This window comes from Podarcis raffonei, chromosome 15 (assembly GCF_027172205.1).
Source record: "Podarcis raffonei isolate rPodRaf1 chromosome 15, rPodRaf1.pri, whole genome shotgun sequence".
Taxonomy (NCBI): domain Eukaryota; kingdom Metazoa; phylum Chordata; class Lepidosauria; order Squamata; family Lacertidae; genus Podarcis; species Podarcis raffonei.
Window position 1 is genome coordinate 31420423 of NC_070616.1, and position 25687 is coordinate 31446109.

At 44.9% G+C, this 25687-nt stretch overlaps 1 protein-coding gene across 2 annotated transcripts in view; it reads right to left on the reverse strand.

Annotated features, from left to right (window-relative positions):
* The window catches only part of ST3GAL4 (ST3 beta-galactoside alpha-2,3-sialyltransferase 4), a 181937-nt gene extending 157629 nt beyond the window's left edge, over positions 1-24308 (reverse strand). For both annotated transcript variants that reach the window (XM_053367293.1, XM_053367292.1), the window contains exon 1: positions 23816-24308. The gene's annotated coding sequence lies outside the window, so the exon portion shown is untranslated. The remainder of the gene's footprint in view (positions 1-23815) is intronic.
* Positions 24309-25687: the final 1379 nt, after the last annotated feature.

Below are 25687 nucleotides of genomic sequence, written 5' to 3' on the forward strand. Positions count from 1 at the left end.
CTGGTTTATAGTAAGAAATCAAACCACAGTTTCCTGGTTCAAATGCAACAGGAAACTGAGTTAATGAATGGCAAAAGTTTTCCACTAATGAAAGGAGGTAGAAAGGTGTGTGCAGACACAGCATTTGATCTTGATCTAATAAACCAGTTTATTGGACTGGTAAGTACATCTGAAATGAGCTACTGAGTTGTCTGTACAACGATTGGGATTCTGGGGCATGCTTTAAGAGAGATGTTCAATTCACAATGAGAATCAGTGCACTAGAAAGGGCCCATCATTCACCTGCTCATTGCAAGGAAAACTTAGAAGCAGGGAAGCTTTCGAGCCATCACTGGTTTTCTCAGTGAGAACCACTTGTGTATACTATGTTACCTGTGGATCTGCTTCCCTTATTTTTAGCTGCTTTTTATAAGAAGCTGGTAGAGTCACCAAATTCCAAAGTTGGCCTTGAAAAATAATCAGGGTCATTGATTTAAGGACACAGCTATGTTCCTACGGAAAATAAGTTACGAACTAACAGTACTTATGTACCGATACAAAAAAGTATTGTTATGTGCTACTTTCCTAGTAACTTTTCTGTGTACTTCCAGAGGGCAAAAATTACTAGTTTAGAAGCTGATATTATTCTCTTTGTTCTGCACAGCTTCTTTGAAGCACAGCATACTTTTGCACCCAGAGGGTAAGTTCCACAGAACATGAAGGTCCTTTGTGTGAGAATCACAGAGATCCAACACGTTGAGGAATACCTCGGAGGACACAACTACTAGTGGAGCACAGACCTTGCATGCAAATAGGCCCATGTTCTACCTCTGGCATATTCAGGCAAGGCTGAGAAAAGCTCCTATCTGAAACCCCGGATAGTTGAGACCAATCAGTGTAGAGCTAAACCAGGCTTCCTCAACCTTGGCCCTCCAGATATTTTTTGAGACTACAATTCCCATCATCCTTGACCATTGGTCCTGCTAGCTAGGGATCATGGGAGTTGTAGGCCAAAAACATCTGGAGGGCCGAGGTTGAGGAAGCCTGAGCTAAACAGGCCAATGATCTGCTTCACACTCCCAACACCAAGTGTGAGGGAACCACCGGCCCTTCAGATGTTACTGGACTACAAGTCCCATCAGACCTGCCCATTGGCCATGCTTTCTGGGACTGATGGGAGTTGGAGTTTATCAATATCTGGGGGCCCAAGTACCCCACACCTGCTCCACTTCATATTAGTTACTGTGGGGCAATGTAACCCAAAAGGACTCTGTATCTACCGTCGTTTCCGAATTTACCTCCAGGTCTGCTGATTTAACAACTGCTCTGTTTTGTTAGGGTCCTACAAGAACTAAATGCTATTGGGCATGGAAAGATGTTTCAAAACTTATTTCCTTGATGAAATTTGTCCTACATCCAGTTAAGATGTCTTCCTCGCCCCTGCACTTAAAAAGTACAGAACTTCAGAACCCATTTGTCCTCTGAAAACCAAGGTTGCCTAAGACCCAAGCGTTGTACAGCATGTGGGGCACATCCCACTGACCTCATCCTTTTTCTTATTTCACTGGAACACTCCCTGTCTTATTTATTCATTATATTTAAACCCTGCCTTCTTCCTCCCCAAGGAGTCCAGGGCGTCAACAGGAATTTCACGGAAGGAAAAGCAACCCTTCTTTGCAAAGACCATCAGTGTAATGTCGTATTTTCATTGTGCAAAGCTTAAGGAACACAGCAGGAAGCGTAATGTTCCATTTAAAGTCAGCTACTGAAGAAAATAATGTTTTTGGGGAAGTCAAACCTGCCAAGAGGAAAGGAAGACTGAAGGAATGGCAAAGTCATTCAATTGTATTCCTTATCAGAACACCATGGCCATGATCCCTTTGTAATAACAGCTTATCAGAAAACCATTACGCTCAGAACAGCTTACGACAATGAGAATGTTACCACACTATCAACACTTGCAAGGATAGGTCCATAACAACACTCATGGAAGGAGTTCATATGTGAGTTTCAAATTGTAAGAATGACAACTAGTACAGTAATACTTTTTTCCTCCCTTCAGAGGATGGGAGTGGTGTTTTTTTTTGTGGTTTTTTTAAAGCCCTGAAAATTAATGAGCTGACAAACCAAATAGACTTCCAGAAGTGCTGCAGGTCAGGACGAGACTTTTGAAAACACCCTTACAAATAATCAGCACTCAGATGAGAAGTTGAAAGAACCACTCAGTGACCTCTTTCCCCAATGAATATATATACATATTTTAAGTTTAAAAAGAACCTCTCTTTAAATCCAATTGCCAGTGTCAAGTCTGCCATTCTGAAGAATGTTATCCAGGGAATCCCCAAGGCTAACACAGCTCATTACAGCGAGGAAAAGCAAATAAAATGTTGTAAAGACGAAATAAGATACATTTCCAGTTACAAGAAAATAGGTTTACAAATACGGTTTTAAGGCTGAGATCCTAAAGGTAAAGGTTAAGGTACCCCTGCCCGTACGGGCCAGTCTTGACAGACTCTGGGGTTGTGCACCCATCTCACTTAAGAGGCCAGGGGCCAGCGCTGTCCGGAGACACTTCCGGGTCACGTGGCCAGCGTGACAAAGCTGCATCTGGCGAGCCAGCGCAGCACACGGAAACGCCGTTTACCTTCCCGCCAGTAAGCGGTCCCTATTTATCTACTTGCACCTGGGGGTGCTTTCGAACTACTAGGTTGGCAGGCGCTGGGACCGAGCAACGGGAGCGCACCCCGCCGCGGGGATTCGAACCGCCAACCTTTCGATCGGCAAGCCCTAGGCGCTGAGGCTTTTACCCACAGCGCCACCCGCGTCCCTAAGCCCCACTTAACCCAGGAGGAAGCCCCACTGAAGTGAGCAAGGCTTACTTCTGAGTAGACATCATTTGGGTAGACATCAACTTCCTATCCCATTTTCCATGGAGATGTTGTTGTTTCTTCCCTTCTACTGCATCCTATCTTCTATCTATTCAATCATAACCACTTAGAATCTAATTAATTTTGTTGTTCTTGGCTCAAATCCTGCTCATGAGTTCATCATACTATAGTATTTCTTTAAGTAATCCAGAAAAGGCATCCATTCTTTTCTGTCATACAGTCAATGAGCAACGAGGACTTTCCAAAACACCGAGTGATGATTCATTTAGGTAAAGAGTGGGGGTGAAACAGTCTTGCCAATAAACTTAATTTTCCTACCATCACCACATATGCTGGTTTTGTTGGGGTGGGGGTGGCCATTGTTAAGAGTTTACCCTTTACCATTTTCTTATCGGATGGGTTGCTTAATCGCAAAACAAGTCATTGCTTTCTGAAAACGAGCTATGTAGAACACACAGAAAGATACAATAAAAGCCCCTCTAAGTTGCCCACAGGGAGAAAGGGGCAAACTGAGAACCTTTGGAAATCTAGGGTTGAAACATGAAATTTATTACGGTCAGAGACCAGCTTGAAAAATCCAAGGTTAAAATTTTCTGTATGATGCTCAGGGCCGGATTTAGGTTTGATGAGGCCCTATACTACTGAAGGTAATGTGGTGCTTTATATGTCCAGCTGTCCTTTGTCAACAACAAATTGTCGGTGTTTTTTATGTTAAATATATGCTATATGGTAATTTATGAACCTAATAGGTATCTAAAGCCATTTTCACAAAACAAAATAGGTATTTTATCAAAGTAATTGTTGAACTGATATATAACTAAGAAGAAGTATATCAATAGTGAAATAATTAGTAAGCTCAAACTGTATGTAGGTTTTATTTGTTTTTTATCTTATATTTTGGAAATGTACACCCAGGTGTGTTTTTTTCCTTTAATTTTTTTGGGGGCCCCCAAGAGAGTGAGGCCCTAAGCTATAGCTTGTTTAGCTTATACATAAATGATGCTCCTGTTGTTGAGCCTTGGCACAGAAGTACCTGCACCAGAGGTGAGCATCTACTGGGTAAATACAGCCTTCAAAGCTTGATATCTTAACTCTTGAGACTCTTGCCACCCCAGAATGCCATCAGTACTCACCAGCTATAGTGTAGTGGCAAGTTCAGAAGTTCAGGGTCCCTCTCATGACAGTCATAGCCGCACACCCTCACAGCCCCCTTCTAAGATTATGCAACAATCTTTTAATTATACAATAATAATAATTAGGAATGCATTGCCATGATCAATGAAGATCTCAAAGTGTGGCTATTCAGCTAGATCTGGCAATTTCTGTACATGTACATGGACAAATTACATGGAGAGCTCCAATATCTTACTGCAGAGTGACTTAAGTTGCATTTCCCTTTTGTGCATAACAGAACCTGCACACCATTCCCTTGAAACTGAAGCGCCTTGTGTTTGCAGTGTTCCTAAGGGCTTAGTTTGGAGCATATGGAATACCAACACCAACGCGGTGTGCTTCTTATGTGACCCTAGGAGCCAATCCACAGTTGCGAACTTGCCTCCGTTCACTCTAATTGGCTCCAATCAGCACAAAGGGCGAAATGACTTCTTCTCATTGGCTAAAGGGTTCCCTTGTATGCTGATTGAGCGGTTCTAGGATGCTGTGGACACTGCAGCAGAAGTAGCAGCAGATCTTCAACCCCTCATCCTGCAACCTTGGATCTCTGCATCTCTGCCCACCAGTTCCAATCCCCCTGCCCACCTCGGGTGCTTTGGCCTGGCTGAAGTGCGTCCTTGAACTATGATAACGTTGCATAGATGGAAAAATGTGTATGCCTGGATTGTAGCCTACTGTACAAAAGCCATGCAAAACCCACTCATTCTCAAGAGCAGGCATAGGCAAACTCCAGCCCTCCAGATGTTTGGGACTACAGTTCCCATCATCCCTAGCTAACAGGACCAGTGGTCAGGGATGATGGGAATTGTAGTCCCAAACATCTGGAGGGCCGGAGTTTGCCTATGCCTGCTCAAGAGGTTGTCCATGAAGGAATGATGCCCTGATTCTGAAAACAGCTCCCTACCTTTCACCTACACTATACAATTTTAAGAACAAAAAAAGGAGACCTTTCCTAAGGAATAATTTGTGCCACTATTTGCCATTTCATTTGCCATTCATTGTGTGGTGAAGAACTACATAATTCTAGAGGGTTTAGGATTTGATAGGTCAGCCAGTCATTTGAAATTGCATTGTATGTTTATGCTTTGCCCAGAATATTCCAAAGGAGGCCGAATTTGCAGTTCTACATCTAGGAAATTGAATGCACCAATATAACCCTCCCCTCCGTGTACATTTGGGTGTGACAGCTTCTTGTCAAGACTGATTTACAACTGTTTCCTGTACTTTAGCATGACTATTCTGCCAGCTTTCCCAGCAGCTTAGTTAATCTACTTATAATATCCTGTTGTTCACTTGCTGGATCAAATCTTCTTCTGCTAGCTCTGACCAATTTGGCAAATCCATAGCTAAATTCTTAGGTACTGACTTGCTTTCCTCTGCAAATAACTGAGTGGCCAGCTTACAATTTTTGTAGGTTATCAGTGTTCTTTTGGGGAGGTGCTATGATTGGTTCATCCCCATGAATAAGATCTGTGACCTGCTAAGGTTGAATTTCAGAATGCTTTTCCACCCAGACCTCCTTTTCTGACCGACAGCAGAGATCCAACTGGTGTCTCTTCAAAATGCCCAATAGGAAATACCCCCTTCGCAATCAATTCAGTTTTCATTCCTATGATGGACAAAATGCTTTTAGTTTCAAAAGTGAGAAGAATTCTCTGGGATTGTCCATTATCTCAGATCCTCTTAACTAAATTTAGATCCATATTGTCCAATAATAACCTTAGATGTTTAGCCCAGAACGTGAACCCTCAGTAGGGAAGTGGTCTCCATAGCTATAATATGACATGGTTTCAATATTAGGTTATTCATTTGAGTTGGAATTCTCATTTCTCTGATTTTAGTTAAATTATTTCAGGGCACTGAGGGACTGCACTCCTGAGCTGAAATAGGACTCTGTACTCTTGACCTACACTGTACCAGTCTCAGTCTCTTAAATAGAACTGACTTTAGAGAAATCTGCATTTAGCTACAAAGCCCATTGTGTGATTTTGGACCAATTACCATCTCTCAGCCTAAATGACCTTACAAGGCTGTTTGTGGATAAAATAGAGGGAATCATGTATTCCAGGGAATCATGGTGCCCTTCAGTAGCTGTTCAACTACAACTCCCATCATCCCTGAGCATCAGCCATGTTGGCTGGGGCTGATGGGAATTGAAGTCCGATGCAGCTGGAGGGCCGCAGGTTCTCCAACGCTACGGACATCGATTTGAGCCCTTTGAACAAATGATGTTATAGAAAAGCCATATATGAATCAACTAAACATTATTGTTGGTTCATTTTTCAAACAGAACTCAATGAAAATGGGCAGACATTTGAGCAGTAGAAAAAACATTGATTCAGCACTCAAAGAACCCCAGGGAGATACAAAGAGATATATCATTTCTAAAAAGCAGAGGGGTTAATATGGTTTGTCATACAGAGACAAAGGTCTGACTTCTCAAACACTCTCTACATCCAAAGTAGCCAACGCGATGTCCTCCGTATGTTGTGGACTACAACTTCCATCAGCTACAATTCCCAGAGTGGTTTAACAATTGATTCCTCTTCCTAGGAAACTCTTGGGAACTGTCGCTGTGTGAGGGAAATAGGGGTTCTCCTAACAACTCTCAGTGACCTTAATAAGCTACAGTTTACAGTTCCCATTATTTGAGGGGAGCAGCCATGACTTTTAAAGTGATATGATACTGCTCTAAATGTATAGTGCAAATGGGGCCTAGGGAGATGACTGCAAACAACGAAACAATAGAATTCCTCATTGTTTCCTCAGTAAAGAAATGGTGGGCTCCCCACCTACAGAGCAGTTTCCAGTTAGTTTTTAAAAAAGCCCCAACAGAAACACAAATAGATGAAGAATAGAAGAATAAGGTGAGGGAAATGAAAATAAAAGGTGTGGAGGCACATTCCTCTCTTAATTACCACAATGAATAGATAACACATAGTTCATGAAGAGGGGGAAAGAGGAAAGGGCATCTTCTCTGAGGCCCTCTTCACCACTTCAAATTGATTAGGTAACAATTTGAAGATCTGGTTTGGTGCCACGGCAAGTGGAAGCAGGGCCTTTTTCAGTGGTGGCACCCTCGTTGTGGAATTATTCATTCAAAATGGCCTACCCAGCAATCTCTCATTTTGCAGTCGGCACATTAAAACATTTCGGAAGACACCTGAAGGCCTACATGAACTCTGTGATGTGTTATCCCCATTGTTGAGTCTGGTTTTGTCTGCTTTAATGACAGATAGGCCCTTTATGATGGTGCAGTAATGTAGTGGTAGTGGGGAACCAAATCCCTAAGTAACTGATGATCCTGTTCTGTAAAGCCCCTGACCTGTAGGACTGCATTCCTGTTGAGATATGGCATGCATCAGAAACACTTGGGAAATATTTTTGCTCCAACAATCTTTGCTGTCTCTGCCATGGGTGTTCATAAACTTATCTTCTTTTATTATATTTTGTACATTGCCTTGGGACATACATGGAAGGTGAATAATAATAATAATAATAATAATAATAATAATAATAATGCAACGTCTGTAGCAGCTGCTACTCAAAAGCTAGAGGTTACACCACAAGGCTTAAGGTCATATTGGATAATGGACAAAATCCTTCCCTTAGAAAATGCAAACTAAACTAAACAAATTTATGTATCTTCAGATACCAGGGCAGGGGTTGTATTCAACTAAATTTTACTCAGAGTAGACCCACTGAAACTAACGGACCTAACAGTCAGGTTCATTGATTTTGATGGGCTTACTCTGAGTAAAACTTAGTTGAACATCTCCTTGCAATTACAACCTTTCCCCCAAACACAGAAATTTATGAGTCTTAGCAAGTAAAAGCTTATTTACAGACCCAACAGGTTTTTCCTGTATTCCCTTTTTATAAGAGGCATTCATGCTTATCTGGATTGAATGGTCCAACTAGCTCAACATCCAATGCATTAATGATAAAGTCAGTCTCCCAAGTGCCCATTTGTATGTAGCCAAAACATCAACATGCATGCACAAAAAAGGAGGTATCTACAGGCTTGGGGAAAGCTCAAATAAGTTTTTTCTTGCCAAAAACTTTTATTTTATACCAAAAATACTAATAATAATTTCTGTGAATAAGATGATTTTTTCCCTTAGAAATAATAGGCAAAAATTGTGGGTCGTCTTCTACATGGAAAGCAGAGGGGAGATAGGCGATTGGTGGCAGCAGCCAGGAGGAGATTGTCAGCGGTGACTGGGCGTGTGAGTGTTTGCTGCGGCAAGGCCTGCTGATGATTGGCTGCGGCAATTGGGTGGGTGATTTACATCAGCGGCGATGCGCGTGTGCAATCGGCTGTGGTTGCGTTGAGTGGGCAAGTGGGCTTTTGGCTGCGAGCGTGCAGGCGACTGGTGGCTGTGGCGATGCGTGCGGTTTTTGGTTGCGGGCAGGCTGTAGAGCGATCGGCGGCGGTGCCCCCCCCCAAAAAGCTCAACAACTCTGGGCAATCTCCCCCCACATAAGCTAAACAAGTTTGGGCAATTCCCGCCTCAAAAATACGGTACATTTATTTATACCCTGCCTTTGCCCCCGACAAGAGACTGAAGGCAGCTTACAGATATTGTAATGGGGAACCAATAATTTAAAAACAATTAAGAGAGAGAGAGAGAGAGAAGGAAGGAAGGTCATTATGATCTATCAGAAACATGCAGACAATTATGGGAGGGAGAGAAAACTCAAAATGGCCCATTGAGGACTAAGCATGCTCAAGTGACCACAGAACACCAAGAAGTCTCTAGAGCAGCCTTTCTCAACCTGTGGGTCCCCAGAAGTTGTTGAACTACAACTCCCATCACCCCTAGCTAGCAGGGCATGAGCTCAGGGATTATGGGAGTTGTAGTCCAACAACATCTGGGGACTCACAGGTTGAGAACCGCTGCTAGAGGGAGGAAAAAGAGGAATGGAAAAAGAATGGAGGAACCCAGGAAAGGGTGTGTCTAGCTGGCACCTTCAACAGATGACTCTACCATGCAGCATGTGGTTTCACATCTCACTTTTTCTATCTGCTGTTGACTCAGAAGAAGAACAGGGCAACAACGATAAGGCTGGCTTTGCTTTTGTGTCTTCTGCAAGAGCCAACGGCAATAACAGAAATGACTCTTGGGGAAAGACGGTTGCTCAGTAGCAAAACTCATGTTTTACCTGAGGAAGACGCCCAAGTTCAATCAAGACCAGGGGTGCTCCCTATCTGAAACCCTGGTGAGCAGCTGTCAGTCAGTGTAGACCATTGATCTGACCTTGCATCAAGCGGCTTGCTACATTTCTAGACATTAAATTGGTGTACCTGTCCTTCATTGTTTCATCTCTCTGCCAGGGACATCTCCTCGCCGAAAACATCTTGTACACACCCCTCACTAGAACAATCTTTTGCAACATGGTGCCAGCCAGATGTTGTTTGACACCAACTCTCATCGACCCCAACCAGCCTGGTCAATGGTCAAGGAAGATGGCAGCTTCATTTTATTTTAACAGAATGTACTATACACCACTTGGTTGTAAACAGAACCTCTAAACAGTTTACAAGAAATAAAATAAAGAAAGCATTCATATGGCCAATCAAATGCCAAGTTAAAAACAGATATTTTTTAAAAATCAAAATACAACTAAGACCAACAGTTCAGCTAAAAACAGATTAAAACATGCCAACTTCTATATAGTTTGGTAACATCTGGAGGGCATCAGGTCAGGGAAGATTACGCTAGAACAGGGGTAGGCAACCTAAAGCCCGGGGGCCGGATGCGGCCCAAACACCTTCTCAATCCGGCCCGAGGATGGTCCGGGAATCAGTGTGTTCTTACATGAGGAGAATGTGTCTTTTTATTTAAAATGCATCTCTGGGTTATTTGTGGGGCATAAGAATTTGTTCATATTTTTTTTCAAAATATAGTCCGGCCCCCCACATGGTCTCAAGGATGGTTGAAAAAGGTTGCTGACCCCTGCACTAGAAGCTTGCTCTTTTGCTGCGGGGGCTTGGCCCGGGCCCCCAATGCGGAACTTACAGTCAGACCCACTTGCAAGCCAGGCTTCTCGGAAGATGATTACACAGCGCTGGTTTCCCAAAACATTCCAAAGGTTCCCTGGATCATAGATTCATCAAAGCGAGAAGGGATCCGAAGGCCAACCCCCTTTGCTGCAGTACACGGTTGTTTCCTGCATTAACCAGCATTGATATGTTCTGTCGCTACTTGTGATATTCTCAAAGAATAAGGAAATAACATTGGAGGCACATATTATAGTAGGGGGAAGATATAGGCACCAAGTATTTATCAGAGGATCGCAAAAGCATTGTGCCATCAGGACGCAACATCATCAAAGCTAGAAGTCAGATCATTCATTATTCAGATCTAGAAAAACCCCACATTACTTTCTCATGCATGCACTCTTGGGCTGGGTTTTAAACGGTTCCAATTTTGGTTCCTCTGTTTCGTTCTTGTCGGGTTGATATTAGTTAGATGTTTAGTTGGGGTTGGTGGTTATTTTAACTTGGTTATAACTGCAAACTGTTTATTATTGTTGTTGTTATTGGTTACTATTGCTCGTAACCAATATTGTCTATTGTCTGTTGCTCGTATTGGATATTTTGTTCTTCAGTGCTTGATGCTTTGTTGTGTTTTTATATATGTTGTAAGCTGCCCAGAGTGGCTGGGGAAACCCAGCAAGATGGGCAGAATATAAATTTAATAATAGAAGAAGAAGAAGAAGAAGAAGAAGAAGAAGAAGAAGAAGAAGAAGAAGAGTGAAGAAGTACAACTGATCCAAAGATTTCACTCTGCTTGCATAATCAGAAGCACAGGGACACCTGCAGAATTCACCTTTGATAGCACTTGTGACATCTTTGGTGTTTGCACAGCAATGCTAGTGTCCACTTTTGTTTCCACTCACAGGTCTTTAGCACAAACTATATAGTATGGATCTGTTGAAAAGGGACGGTATGGCCAGATTTATCTGGGGGTAATCCTGCAGAACTGAAAGGGAGCTCCCCACAAGGCAGAGAGTCAGTACATCCTGAAAGAGACTCTAGCCTGCCTGGGAAATGTACCCAGGGACCTGGGTGAATGTATTATACAGTGACCTGGTTCACCCAGAATGCTAAATCACAGTTTTACCACACCACAAATATTGAAATATTGTTCCACAGATCAAACAAGCTATGTCCTGTTTCTACAAAGTTTGGCTTGTTTTCCAGCTGCTCTTGCCTCACAACTTTGTGGTAATGAGCTGTAATGGCAAACCATTGTTAAAACAAGCCAAGGTTCATAGGCCAGCAACAAATCACGGTTTCAGATTGCGGTTTGTTGGAAGTAAACAAACGACAGGCATGGTTAGGACAATCAAATCAACCCTGCTTTAATAAACCATGGCTTAGCATTATGTGAACACCAGACCAGTGACCGAAGAAATGCACTCTTCACATGTTCAAAGGCACTCTTTGCAGTTGTCTCACTCGATCCACAGCTGACCCCAGCAATACCTATGCGGCAGGTTCTTGTGTTAATTCACAAAGCCCTAAAGTACTTTCAGGATTGTCTGATCCCTACACCTCTGAGGTTCTGTTGGCCTCCACAAGAAACTGAACTTCTAATGTGGCAGGCCCTTCCCTGTGCAACTTCCTACTAATATAAATTCAACGGGAACCATTTTCCCCTACTTTCAGACAATTTATGAAAACTCTATTTTTTTGGACAGGCCATTTGCAATATGAATTTTCTCTTTTTAACTCATCAATATTTGTTGATTTTCAGTCATCTTTCTATTAATGCTTTTTGCTGATTTTATCACTGTCTGATGTGCACCACATTGATAATTTTGTATGAAATTGTGGGTGATAAATGTGCAAAGAAATGAAATAAAAAAATAAACTTAAAAACTAATTCCAGGCCCAACCCAGGCTCCAAGATACAGCCACTGGAGAACTTAACTCAAAGCAGTTATTAAGAACACTCCTCCTGCATGGGAGATGAGGCCCGGACAAGACTGAAGATAAATTATTTCATATAATGAGCTGCCTACATCTCAGAGTAATAACGGACTATAAATTCTGCCTGTACTACTACTTTAACACCATCTCAAGGGAAACAGCTCCCTGGTCTGTCCACCTCCTGCATTCATTTTCTTGAATGAACATCAACCATGAAAGCCATGAGGTTAACCATTTCCCTTGTCAGTTTTTTATGAACCACCAGAGTGGAAATAAATGGACAGTTCTCACCATGGAGGGATGTAAGATGTGGATTTTGTATTGGGACTGTTGCTTTTCTTAGGCCTTTGATCCAATCCGGCAGGGCTCTTCCTACATTCCCCTATTTGCCTTCTCCCTCTTTTCCTGTCCCAGGCATCCAAGAATATTGTTGTCAACACACACTTTTGAAGTTTCAGCCCAATTTCATGCAATGAGAGGTCCACAGAAGTGGCCCGTGTGACATAGTGGTTGAACTAGGACTTGGGAGACCAGGAAGGAAGGACTGTGAGGTATTCCCTGTACAGTGGACGCTCGGGTTGTGAACGTGATCTGTGCAGGATGCACGTTCACAACCCGCAGCATTCGCAACCCGCGTCAGCGCACGCACAGGTTGCAACTCGGCGCTTCTGCACATGCGCAAAGTGCAATTTTGCGCTTCTGCGCATGTGCAACCACCAAAACCTGGAAGTAACCCATTGTGGGTTAAACCACAGAGCCTAGGACTTGCCGATCAGAAGGTTGGTGGTTTGAATCCCCGCAACAGGGTGAGCTCCCGTTGCTGGGTCCCTGCTCCGGCCAACCCAGCAGTTTGAAAGCAAGTCAAAGTGAAAGTAGATAAATAGGTACTGCTCTGGCGGGAAGGTAAACGGCGTTTCTGTGCGCTGCTCTGGTTCGCCAGAAGCAGCTTAGTCATGCTGGCCACATGACCCGGTAGCTGTACGCCAGCTCCCTCGGCCAATAAAGCGAGATGAGCGCCGCAACCCCAGAGTCAGCCACGACTGGACCTAATGGTCAGGGGTCCCTTTACCTTTACCCAAAAAAAACGCAACCTGAAATGGCTGTAACCTGAGTTATGACTGTATATTCCTCTATGAGGATATTTGTTCTTTTCCCACAGGAGCAGTTTGTAGCAGGAAATACAGGTACAAGAACCAAGTGATGCCTTGTGCCTCTAACAGTTGTGTGGCAGGCAGAAATTAAACAGGGTAAACCTTTCTTAGTCTGAAAATACAATTATGGGGAAAGCTGCACCTGCTGACATTCATCTGTCAGACATTTTATTACTTATGTGTTGCCCCTGATTTATTTTTAGAACCTACACTTCAGCACAGCAACTTGTAACATTCTGAATGCTGGGGGATATTGTCATGGATGAGCTTTTTATGAATTCATTTTATACTACAAGTGTATGACTGGAACTTTTTGCACAGAATAAACGGGAAAAAAGCAGTTCCTTTTTAAAATGAACTTTCCAAACACTGGTCAATCTACCTCACAGGGTTGTTGTAAAAATAAAATGGGCCGGGGGGGGGGGAATGTAAAACTCCTTGTAGGAAAGGCAGGATAGAAATGTAGTAAATCTTACCATGTATTTTCTGCATTCAACCCACTTCAGCTTCCAATTAATTCCTGAACATATCAACAATTCAGAGGATGAAGCAAAATCAGTTGTCATCATCCTAGGATATCTGACCAGGTGAGCAGGCCCCAAGCTCTGCATCCTAGAATGCTTACTGTAAGTTAAACATACACCCACCTCCGAAGGTAACAGAACTTCCTGAAGCTCTCTAAAAAGCACAGTGGTTGTGATCTGGCTAAACTTCTATCTAGCGTTCCACCCTGTGGTGAAAAGTAACCCATAACCGGATGCTGCAAAGGAAGTGAACACAGGAACAAGAGCTGCTCTCTTGTTCAGAGAGAGCGCTCATTCATCCTCCAACACACCACAAACTATAGTTTCTGGCTTCCCAATAAAATGTTAAACAAGTTCACAGGACTGTTGGCATAAAAACGTCTTCAAGAGTCAAAAGTGAGGATGCTGGAAGAGTGTTCCACAGTACTGGACCGGCAACATGAAATGTCTGGCTTCTGGTTGAGGGCAGTGAGGCCTCTGTAACACAGAGGTCAACTAACAATGCTCCTCTGGATGATTTCACTGACTGGACTGGGATGAAGGGCTCAAGATGTACTTAAGGTATTCCAGTCTCTCTATATCAACACAAAACCCTTGAACCTGTCCAGTGTAGATGTTTTAGCAGAAGTGTCGCATGCTGCCAGTTGTCTGCCCCCATCAGACTTCTGGGCACTGCATTCTGCACCAGCTGGAGCTTCCTGACCATCATACCCCAAGGGCAATCCCACATGAAATGCATTGGAGTAATCCAGTCTTGAGGTTATCAATGTGTGGACCACACATTATCCTGATTCAGATACGGAGTGCAACCGGCCCTTTTCCTGCACCCTGCCCTATGTGCTGGGGGCTGAATGATTGTAGCTGGGTCTACTCGAGTAGGTTCCCTGTGCAATTTAAAACCTTGATTTTCCAGGAATTCAGAAACTTGACCTCCCAGAAATCTTACGGCCCTACTAGGCTACTGACATTGGTTTTTCTGCAGGTTTATTGTGCAACATCCCACTGACACCATGATAGCACATTAGTGCGGGGGGGGGTTATACTGGACTGACCACACAATCAGTAATTCTATGATGCTTCCCCAGCACGTCCAACTCCCAAGAGACTGTGATCTACTGATCTACTCCCATGGAAAAAAATGATCTACCCATTTTCTTGAACTTTTTTTAGGGGGGCAAGTCAAAGTTGTTGAGTTTTTTTTTTTTTTTTTTTGATGGGGAAAGCAAAAGTTGTTCAGCTTTGCAGATCTATTTTTAGAGACTGTAAACCGGTCACCAAAAAAAGCACCAGCAAAAGCTCTGTCTTCCGTCTTAGCAAGCATGTGCAAATGAAGGACTCTGGTAGAGGGCGGGGGGCGGAAACAGCTATTCTTCCTCAGAAGAGGTAAAGGAGACCATGATCGACCACAATCAGTCGACCGCTTGGACAGCCCTGTTATAACATTACTGGCAGCTGGAAGGACACCAATGAAACAGTTCTGGGATGGAAAGTTACAGGGCTTCATCTGGAAGGTCTGACACACGCCCCAGTTAGAAACAAGCAGTGCACCTGCCCCAAAACCTTTGCAAGCACAAACAGTGTTCAAAACAGGACCACAGATTGTCATGAACACATAATAAAAAGGTTGTCTGGAGGGGGCCAGTGACAGTGACCAGCGGGTGGGGGGTGTAGAGCAGGTGGGGGCATGGCTGGCGCGCATCCCAGGGGCACGACACACCGCCTGCAGGGGCGGGGCGTGCATCCTGGGGGCGCAGCGTGCTGCCCGCAGGAGTGTGGCACGCGTTCTGGGGCATGGTGCACCGCCTGCAGGGGCATAGCGCCCAGTGGGGGGGGGGCAGCCACGATGAGACCCCACCAGGATCGTGCCGCCGGGGGCAGTGTGCTCCCCCCGCACCCCTGTTCCTCCGCCAGTGGAGGGAGCCCTTAATCACTTCAGGACTTAAGTTGAGTAGGCTGCACACTGCAGACATTCAGCAACCAAGATATGTTGTGCTATAGGAATGACAGCATATGGAAGAGGCCAGTGGTGTAGTGGTTAAGAGTGGTAGACTCGTAATCTGGTGAACCGGGTTTGCGTCTCTGCTCCTCCATATGCAGCTGCTGAGTGACCTTGGGCTAATCACACTTCTCTGAAGTCTCTCAGCCCCACTCACCTCACAGAGTGTTTGTTGTGGGGGAGGAAGGGAAAGGAGAACGTTAGCCGCTTTGAGACTCCTTCTGGTAGTGATAAAGCGGGATATCAAATCCAAACTCTTCTTCCTGCTAGCACAACAATAACTGGGAGAGCTGAAAAGAAGGACTGAATAGGGCTATGCAATATCCAATCCAGTATGACAAGCACCTTAGACAAATGGGTCTGATTCCAGAGATAATTCTTTTATTACAGCAAGCTATCAATGTGCATGGAAGATTAGAAAGTACAAGATGAAAGGTCCTTGCCCCAAGGAGTTTCCAATCTACAATTCAACCCAGAGGAGACAGCAGAGGAACGGGAGGGAGATGGAGGCTGAGTGCAAATAAGGAGCTTATTTCACTTTCACGTTGTTGATTACAAAATAGGGCAGCCTTCCCCCGCCTGGCATTGTCTCAGCAGGCCCAGCCAGCATGGCCAATGGTCAGAGATGATAGTTGTTGTAGTCCAAAAGGAACCAGGATGGGGGAGACTGCAGTGAAGCACGGGGAAAGGGTTGTATCATGACTCCTGAATCAGCAGCAATCCAGACAGAAAGAGAAAGGGTGAAACTGGGCTTTATTTCACCCAGGTCAAAGACTCAGTTTGGCAAACACCCAACATGCATTTGTGTACATACACACAGGCTGGGAGCCTCAATGGCACCCCTCTGGAGGCTTCACCTGGGTCAAAACAAAACAAAACTGGCTAGCCCCACCATACCTATGGCACTGCACAGAAGAACCAGCTAAGGCATCAGATCATACTCAGGGCTTTGGGCCAGCTTCTGGAGATCAGGGGACCACTATGACCAAGGATGGCAGACAGAAGCTCCCAGGGGAACCACCAGGGAGAGAACTCAGACCTTCACAGGCACCTGAGTCTGAGGAACCAGTTGCCTCCAACCATACTTCACCAGTTCAAGTGCATCAGGAGGAAGGCTAGAGAAGAGACGAGGAGAACCGTTCTCCAGGTCAGGGGCGTTGGACCTCTAAGGCTCTATCCTTCTCCATGAAGGGGTGGAGCCTAAAGGAGGTAGCCTGGTGAGAGAGGCTTTAAAAGCCTCTGTTTGCTCCTAACCTTCATTGGGTGTAAGTGCTTCACTCTGAGTTATCCAAGGTCCTTTAATTTCTTACTTGCCTGGCCTCCACCCCAGCCTTATCTTCCTTTGCTTCACCTCCAGCCTTAAGGCCTTCTCTGTGGTATCCAGCACTGGACCGGAACACGGCATTGTGTGTGTTGTGACAGTGTCTACTGGTGCCATCTATTAATACAGTGGTACCTCGGGTACGCTTCAGGTTACATAGGCTTCAGGTTACAGACTCCGCTAACCCAGAAATAGTACCTCGGGTTAAGAACTTTGCTACAGGATGAGAACAGAAATCGGGCGGCACAGCGGCAGCAGGAGGCCCCATTAGCTAAAGTGGTACCTCAGGTTAAGAACAGTTTCAGGTTAAGAACAGACCTCCAGAACGAATTAAGTTCTTAACCCGAGGTACCACTGTACTGGCAGCAGCTTTCCAGGGTTTCAAGCAAGATCACTTTATCAGGAGTTGAACCCGGGCCCGTCTCTATGCAAAACATCTGCATTGCCACTAAACTGTGGTAATTCCCTCCCATTTCTTATTCATTCACACACTTCTCAGGCAACTTGGAATAAATGAAGAGCAAACTTCTCTCTCTCTCTCTCTCTCTCTCTCTCTCTCTCTCTGTCTCACACACACACACACACACACACACACACAATCACCACAAGACAGAAGACAAATTAAAAGGTTTCTAAAGTCTTAACTTCCCAGTCAGTCTGAAATGTCAGGTGCAGCTAAGACTCTCAAAGCATTAGCAACAAGACTTTCTTCTCATCCTTGATCCTCAAGATACTCATTCATCTTAACAGCAGTTTACAGGGCAAATTAAAAGGTTTTAAGAGAGCTATAACTATCTGTTGCTATCTGGGTGACTTTACGCCGCTCAAGGTGCAAGGAAAACAAAACACTGCCCATCTGCTCCTTAGATTTTCCTAAACCAACAGTTCCAATGTGTGAGGCTACCTACCCCATATGATTAATCTAGCACATACACAAAAGATTTTTTGGGGGTGTGAGGGCGGGGGAGTTAAATAAAACCTCTAATAGCAAAACCCTGAAAAACAGAAACCAATAGCAGGTTCTTGCCCATGGCAAGTACCACCTCCAATAAGTGTGGTGGGGAGATTTTCATTAGGACTTCCATGTAAGGTTAAACCCTGTCTTCCAGCACTCCATGGTTCCAACTCCTTCCCTTTCCCTAAAGGTAAAGGTAAAGGGACCCCTGACCATTAGGTCCAGTCGTGGCCGATTCTGGGGTTGCGGCACTCATCTCGCTTTATTGGCCGAGGGAGCCGGCGTACAGCTTCCGGGTCATGTGGCCAGCATGCCTAAGCCACTTCTGGCAAAGCAGAGCAGCACACAGAAACACTGTCTACCTTCCCGCCGGAGCAGTACCTATTTATCTACTTGCACTTTGACGTGTTTTCAAACTGCTAGGTTGGCAGGAGCAGGGACCAAGCAACGGGAGCTCACCCCATTCGAACCGCCGACCTTCTGATCGGCAAGTCCTAGGCTCTGTGGTTTAACCCACAGTGCCACCTGTGTCCCTTTCCCTAGGTGCTACTAAAGCACAGATACATTCACTGCAATCATGCATTTAACACAGCATTTTACAGTGGTACCTTGGGTTAAGTACTTAATTTGTTCCGGAGGTCCATTCTTAACCTGAAACTTTTCTTAACCTGAAGCACCACTTTAGCTAATGGGGCCTCCTGCTGCTGCTGGAACATGATTTCCGTTCTCATCCTGAAGCAAAGTTCTTAACCCGAGGTACTATTTCTGGGTTAGCGGAGTCTGTAACCTGAAGCGTATGTAACCTGAAGTATATGTAACCTGAGGTACCACTGTACTTTGCTTGGCCTTCTGCATTCCAGATGTGGAGGCTGTGGTCTTTTTATGGGTGAGGGAAATGCACTCATAACATGCTCAGAGGCACCCTTCACAGATCAGCACTGGCCCTGAAGACAGGTTCAAATACTGAGCTACAGATCAGATTAAGGCCTGCATGTATCCCCAAAGCCTTTCAGTGATACTCAAATGTGCACCAACTACAGTTTCTTAGAACTCCTCGTCCTCCTCTTTACTTCAAGTAACAAGATTTGCCATAGACCCTCTGGGGCAAATTAAGCTCCACTCTTTAGAAACATGGACAAAATGTTCTACATACGGGATGGAGTCAGCAGTAATTCCCTCAAGTGTGAACTAGTGCAGAACTAGGAGAAATCAGTACATTCAAGCCCAACAAAGCATCCCTTTTGGGTGCGATCTATCAGATTTCAACCCACAAACTTCAGAAATATATGAGCACTCGTGTGAATGATTCCTAACTCCCCCTGAACTCCCCCTCTCTATTCTGTTTGTGTAGTGATTGCCTGCCTTTGCTGAAGAAAAAGAATTTAAACTTTTATTAGTGCTTAAAAAAAAAAAAGCAACAGCTTTCCAAGACCATACAAATATGCCCCGGAATTAAAGTGGAAGGATCTTCCCACAATTCACAAGGATAAAAAAAAAAAATCCCAATACAGTGGTACCTCAGGTTACATACGCTTCAGGTTACAGACTCCGCTAACCCAGAAATAGTGCTTCAGGTTAAGAACAGAAATCGTGCTCCGGCGGTGCAGCAGCAGCAGCAGGAGGCCCCATTAGCTAAAGTGGTGCTTCAAGTTAAGAACAGTTTCAGATTAAGAACGGACCTCCGGAACGAATTAAGTACTTAACCCGAGGTACCACTGTACAGCAAACATGAAAATGACAAAGTTGTAAGCATGGTAGCTTGAAGTGATCCTTGAGAGTTTGAAGACTGTGTGGCGAAATCGTGATGGTTGGGAGCGCTGACTGGGGGAGAGAGAAGAGCAGAGAAACTCAAGAGGATGAAAGTGCTTTCCATTCAAGATCAGATAACAAGAAGCACTTGAAACAGTAGGAGCAGAAGAAGCTGCCAAGTCAGACCACCAGTCTCTCTACTTCAAACCCGAGGAAGCCATGACCCTCTAGACCAGAGGTTCCCAAAAAGTGGTCCATGGATAACCAGCGGTCTGCAAGCTTCATTCAGGAGATCCATGGCATGTCCACATTAAATATTCACATTGCTTTTTAATTGCTTAGTTTATCCCTAATATTGTATTTTATTGCATTACAGTTTGATTTCTATGGGATTCAAACAGTAACACAATAAAATACGATATATAAGAAGCAATAAAAAGTATAATTAAAAATCATACAGCATACAGCATCTCATATAGCGCATTACCATTTTTACAAGAATGGGGGGGGGGATAATTAAGTGGTCCACCAAGACTCTCAGTAATTTTTAAGTACAGTGGTACCTCTGGTTACGTACTTAATTCGTTCGGGAGGTCCGTTCTTAATCTGAAACTGTTCTTAACCTGAAGCACCACTTTAGCTAATGGGGCCTCCCGCTGCTGCCATGCAATTTCTGTTCTCATCCTGAAGCAAAGTTCTTAACCCGAGGTACTATTTCTGGGTTAGTGGAGTCTGTAACCTGAAGCGTATGTAACCTGAAGCATATGTAACCCAAGGTAGCACTGTAGTTCATTGGGGGCAATGGAATGGAGAACCATTGCTCTAGATCCCAACCTTTTTTTTGCCATGCCCCACCTAAGCATCTCTAAAATCCTGCTGCCCTCCCCCTCTTACGACATATAATTCTTATTATTCAAAAAGTAAGCAGCAAGAATACTCATTGCAAAGTACTGGAAGACGCAAGATCTACCCACTCTGGAAGAATGGCAGATGAAACTGATTGACTGTATGGGATTGGCAGAAATGACGAGCAGAATCCGTGACCAGGGAGAAGAGTCGGCAGAAGAAGATTGGAAAAAATTTAAGGACTATTTACAGAAACATTGTAAAATTAAGGAATGCTGAATGATGTTGGATGGAAATTAAGTGGTTTCTAGCTGTAATGATATAAAGGAACATGGATGAAAAAAAGGGTTTGGATAGAAAATAAGGTGATATTATAAGCTGTAATGCTTTAAGTTAAGGATTTGCTGAACAAATAATCTGAAATGGAATACAAGAAGGGGAGGTATGAGGAGGTCAGAGAAATAGGTTACTGAAAAGATGGTATTATGAACTATATGTTTTTTTTAGGTTTTTTGTTTGTTTTTTGTTTGTATAAAAAATTGAAAATTTCAATAAATATCTTTTTAAAAATATATATTATTCAAAAAGTGAACTCCCACTCACGTGGAGGAAGCCTAAAAGGCCATTAACTGTTAATAACTCATTCTCAAATTGCTCCCCTTAAAAATCAAATTGCCCCCCGTGGGACGTGTGCCCCATGCTGGGAACCACGGCTCTAGATGCTGTCTATAACTCCCATTATCCTAGACCTAGACCATACCGGCTGGGCTGATGGAAGTCCAACAGCACCTAGAGGCAGCAGATTCTAGCTCAGTACTGTTTACAGCCGCCTCCCCAAACCTGGTGCCTTCCAGATTTTTTTGGACCACACCTGCATCAGCCCCAGCCAGCATGACCAATGGGGAGATGCCCTCCGAAACCCTTAGAGGACACTAGGTTTGAAGAAGCCAGCTCTATGGTGACTGCTGGCAGATCACAAGGTTTGAAATACAAGTCTCAGAGTCCCACCTGGAGACACCAGGGACTGAGAACCTGGGACCCTTTGCATACACAGCATGTGCTCCTCCACTAAGCTATGGATGTTCCCTGTTACAAGGTTCAAGGAAGCAGCAGGGAAAGCCCCAACCATATTACCTCACGTTCTCCAGCACTTCAAATAAGTGTGTGATGCATCTTGTCTCCCAGCTAATTCTTGCAATGAGTCTGATGAGTGGTCTTCTTACACTACTAGAAGCTGATCCAACTTTGAAGGAGGCCTCTAGGAAGTCAAGCATTATAAATAATGTCCCGCTGTGCAAAAAATATATATGCATAAGCAAACATGCATAAAGTAACTGTGTTGCACAATCTGTTGCACATGGGTTTCCACTAGTGCAACCGCTGCATTGGATTGCTCTGTTGCACAAAATCAAAACTCACTTGCTAGTGCAAGAACCAAACTCAAAAGCCAAAAAGCTGGCCTCTACCACTGAGCTGTGTCCCTTCCCCTGAAGGTAAAGACCTTAAACTAGTTATGAAGCAAGGCCTTGAACTATCTTGGATGATAAAGAGTGCATGCATGGGAATCCAAAGGGTGTACAATTATATTCTGTTTCATTTAATTTTGTTTTGCTACTAACATAAAAATGGGGAATTCGTGGAAGGGAATTGGGGTCGACCTTAGAAAAAGATTTTTAAGAATAAGTACTGATGTATAAAGATTGAGGTTTATAAGTTAAAATTGGTTAATTAAAATGAATTAAAGAAAATAAGGCAAAGTTTGGGGACAAGAACTTGCTGAGCTAAAAATTGGAACTGGAATACAAGAAGGGGAGGTGTGGGGAAGTCAAGGAAATTGGTTATTGACAGTATGAAATGTAAATTTTATGTGTTTTTAATTGGTTTTTTTCTTTATTTTTTGAAAATTTCAATAAATATTTATTAAAAAAAAAAGATAAAGAGTGCATGCAAAAACTATGGCAAGGATGGGGAGCCAGCAATCCTCCAGATATTGTTGATTGTAACTCCCATCATTCTCTGACCGTTGACTATGCTGGTTGGATGAGAACTGTAGTTCCAACACCATCTGGAGCTCCACCACCTCCTGCCATCATAGGTGCATGGATTCTGTACAGGACAAGGCACTTCAGGCCCTTGCTTCACAACTAGTTTAAGGCCTTTGCTTTCAGGGAAAGGGCTGTAGCTCAGTGGAAGAGTGGACACTTTGCCTGCAGAAGGTCCTCTGGTGCAATCTCCACCATCTCCAGCTAAGGCTGGATATTTATTTAGTCATCCCATTTGTCCCCTAACGTTCCTCCAAGATGCTCAACATGGTTCCCTTTCCTTCATTTTCTCCTCACAACAACCTTGTGAGGTGGGTTAGGCTGAGAAACCGTAACTGGCACAAGGTCACCCAGCAAGCATATTCCCTGCCTGTAACCCTGGCGAACCATTGCCATTCAGGGTTGACAATAATCAAGAGATGAGACTAACTGAGTATATATATGTGGCAGCTTCCCACGCTCCAGATCTTAACTGAAAAACCAGTTGTGCCACACACACCAAGGGGTTAAGAAGATGCCACCACATTACACTTTCTAATTTGAAACTATGCCAAGCTCAAAGTTTTTTTTTCTGCTGAGCTGGTATGCCTCCAGAGAATTCGTCTTCTTCTTTTAACCCAACCAACTAACCAATTGCCCCCTTAAGGCACCATCAAAAGAACTAGGCAAGAGAGTTTGCCTCTCCAACTCTTCTTCTAATTAAGGTTTTTAAGATGTGGGGAGAGAGACAGAGAGACGGAGAGGGAGAAAAGCAGAGAGAGGCGCAAAGGAAGCTGCAAGTTCAAACACATTTGGAGACCCAACAGGCTGCTCCGGGTGCAGATGCGCTCTGGGAGACACAGAAGGCAGAGTTAAGACAAAGGAGTAAAGCCAGGCTCGCCGCTGTCTTTTTACAGCCTCTAAATCCGCTTGCCCTTTTTTCGAAATTGTATTTTTAGCTCAGCTGCAAAGGTGGGCGGCGACGAGTGGGGGGGGGGGAGATAATTAAATAAGCAAACGAGAAATAAACCACCCCAACCACCTCTTGTGAAGGACACACACACACACCAATTCTGCAGCTATTTGCAAAAAAATAGGGATGCGCGGGGGGGGGAAAGAAAAAACTTAATTCCCCTCCTGATCTCCCCACACACACACAGCTTGCAGAAACCCATGGCCACCCCTGGCTTCAGACCGGGGTTCTGCGGGAACCCTTCCAAGACACGCGTCACCCCGAGCTGCAGAGGGGAGGGAAGACCGAAGGACTCACCATCAGCCAGCCATCTGGGTGTCAGGAGCGACCCCCCATCCGCTGGGTTCGCCGAGACATTCACCGGCGCCTCCGGAGACAAGGAAAGGTGTTGGGTTTGGTTAGTTTATAATCCGAACTGGGCTGGTGCACAGGACGCAACTCTGAGGGGTGGGAGGAGGTGGACAGGCAGGAGTCATATAGTGGTGGTACTGAGGATGATGAAGATGATGGTGGTGGGGAGGAGGGGGAGCAGCAGCAGCAGCAGAGCTCCCTTGGCACAGAGGGTCCCTGGCTCTCGCTCTCCCCTCCGGCAGAGATGGCTGCTGGAAAGGCAACGGCCGCTGGCCACGAAAGGAGAAGGAGAGGCTTGCCCAATTGTGCCACACTGTCTTAAAGTTCGCTGGTGGGAGACGAGGAAGGAAGAAGGAGAGTGCGAGCGAGCCAGAGGAGCGTGGAGATGGGGCGAAGATGGTCCGCCCCTGCCTCGCCACGCTTGCGCACAGAGGAGCGGGGAGGCTGGGTCAGCTGGCACGTCGGGAAGGCGCGCGGGGGGGCGCAGAGAGCGGGGAAATCGGGGAAGGGGCGTGAGCTAAGCGGGGTTGGGGAGAGGAAGTCCTGCCGGAGCGGGCCGGTGTCTTCCTGCCTGCCTGCCTGCCTGCTTGCTTGCTTGCTTGGGCTCTGCCACCGTCGCTTTGCGCCCTGCTTTGCGCCTGGCGGCTCCTTCGCCGCAGACTGTTTGTGTGAACGCGCGTCGTGCGAGATGAATGAACAATGGCAGGGAGGACAAAGGGGAGAGGCGCCGCCGCGCGCGCCCATCCAGCCGCAGCCTCTGAAAAAAGTCTCCATCATTCGCTTGCGTCTTTGCCCAAGATCTCCACTTAGCTTTCTCACCAGGCGTTAGCTTTGCTCTCGTTTTCATCTCAATGCAGCCACCGAAATGTGATGTAGAGGGGCCTAGAGGTAGGGCTAGGGCCGCCCTGCAATAGTGTGCGCCATTTACAGTGTGTCCTTATGCATATTTACTCACAAGTAAGCCCAGCTGTGTTCAGTGGCGTTTACGACCAGGCAAGTGTATATAATGAGGTGGCAGCCTTGGATGAATTCTGGTTGCCCCGCCCTCTCTCATTCTAAGGGTCCCCTTTTCTTTTGTTTTCAAACAAGTTGCTAGACCTCATGGAGGCTGCCCTTCTCACTTAGCTGCGGAAGGGTCAGAAAGGAGAGGGAAGCCATCCTGACCCCACAACTGAATGTCGCAGGGCACTTCCTTGCCCCTCTTAAGAGGAGGGGACCTCTAAGAAGAGAAGAGAGACATTGCGAGAGATTTGTTTTGAGGGCCAGAAACTGTGTTGTTCACAGATCCGTCTTTGGCACTGGAAGCCCAGCTAAGCTAGAGTGTAAGGATTGTCTGGAAGGCTATCTTATTTACATTTTCATACCGTTTGATTGTAAAAAATTAAAAGGTTCCCCAAAGGGAGACTGTCTCCATTGCTGTTGCCCAAATACTGCAGGACGTTGTTCCTCCTGCCATACGCGAAACGAGGATTGGGCAATATCTGGTTTTCAACATTGTGACACATCACCAGCTAAACATCACAATATACTGATATATCACCACGTCTGAAATAAGGATGGAACTGTGTAGAGGCATTGGCTGGCATCATGGTTTTCCCCACATTCAGATTTTTGCATAGCACACACACACATCATGATTCGCATTATATTGCCAGGCCAAAAAAACATGAAACGGATATCACAATATGGACTTCAGACCGGTTTTGGTTTATATATTGAGCCCTACCTGAAACATTGCCAGTTGTTCCATGCATGACCCTTTTGGCCCAGGCTTTCCCTGATCTCCCAGAACAGCAGGAAACAAACAAGACAAGCTCC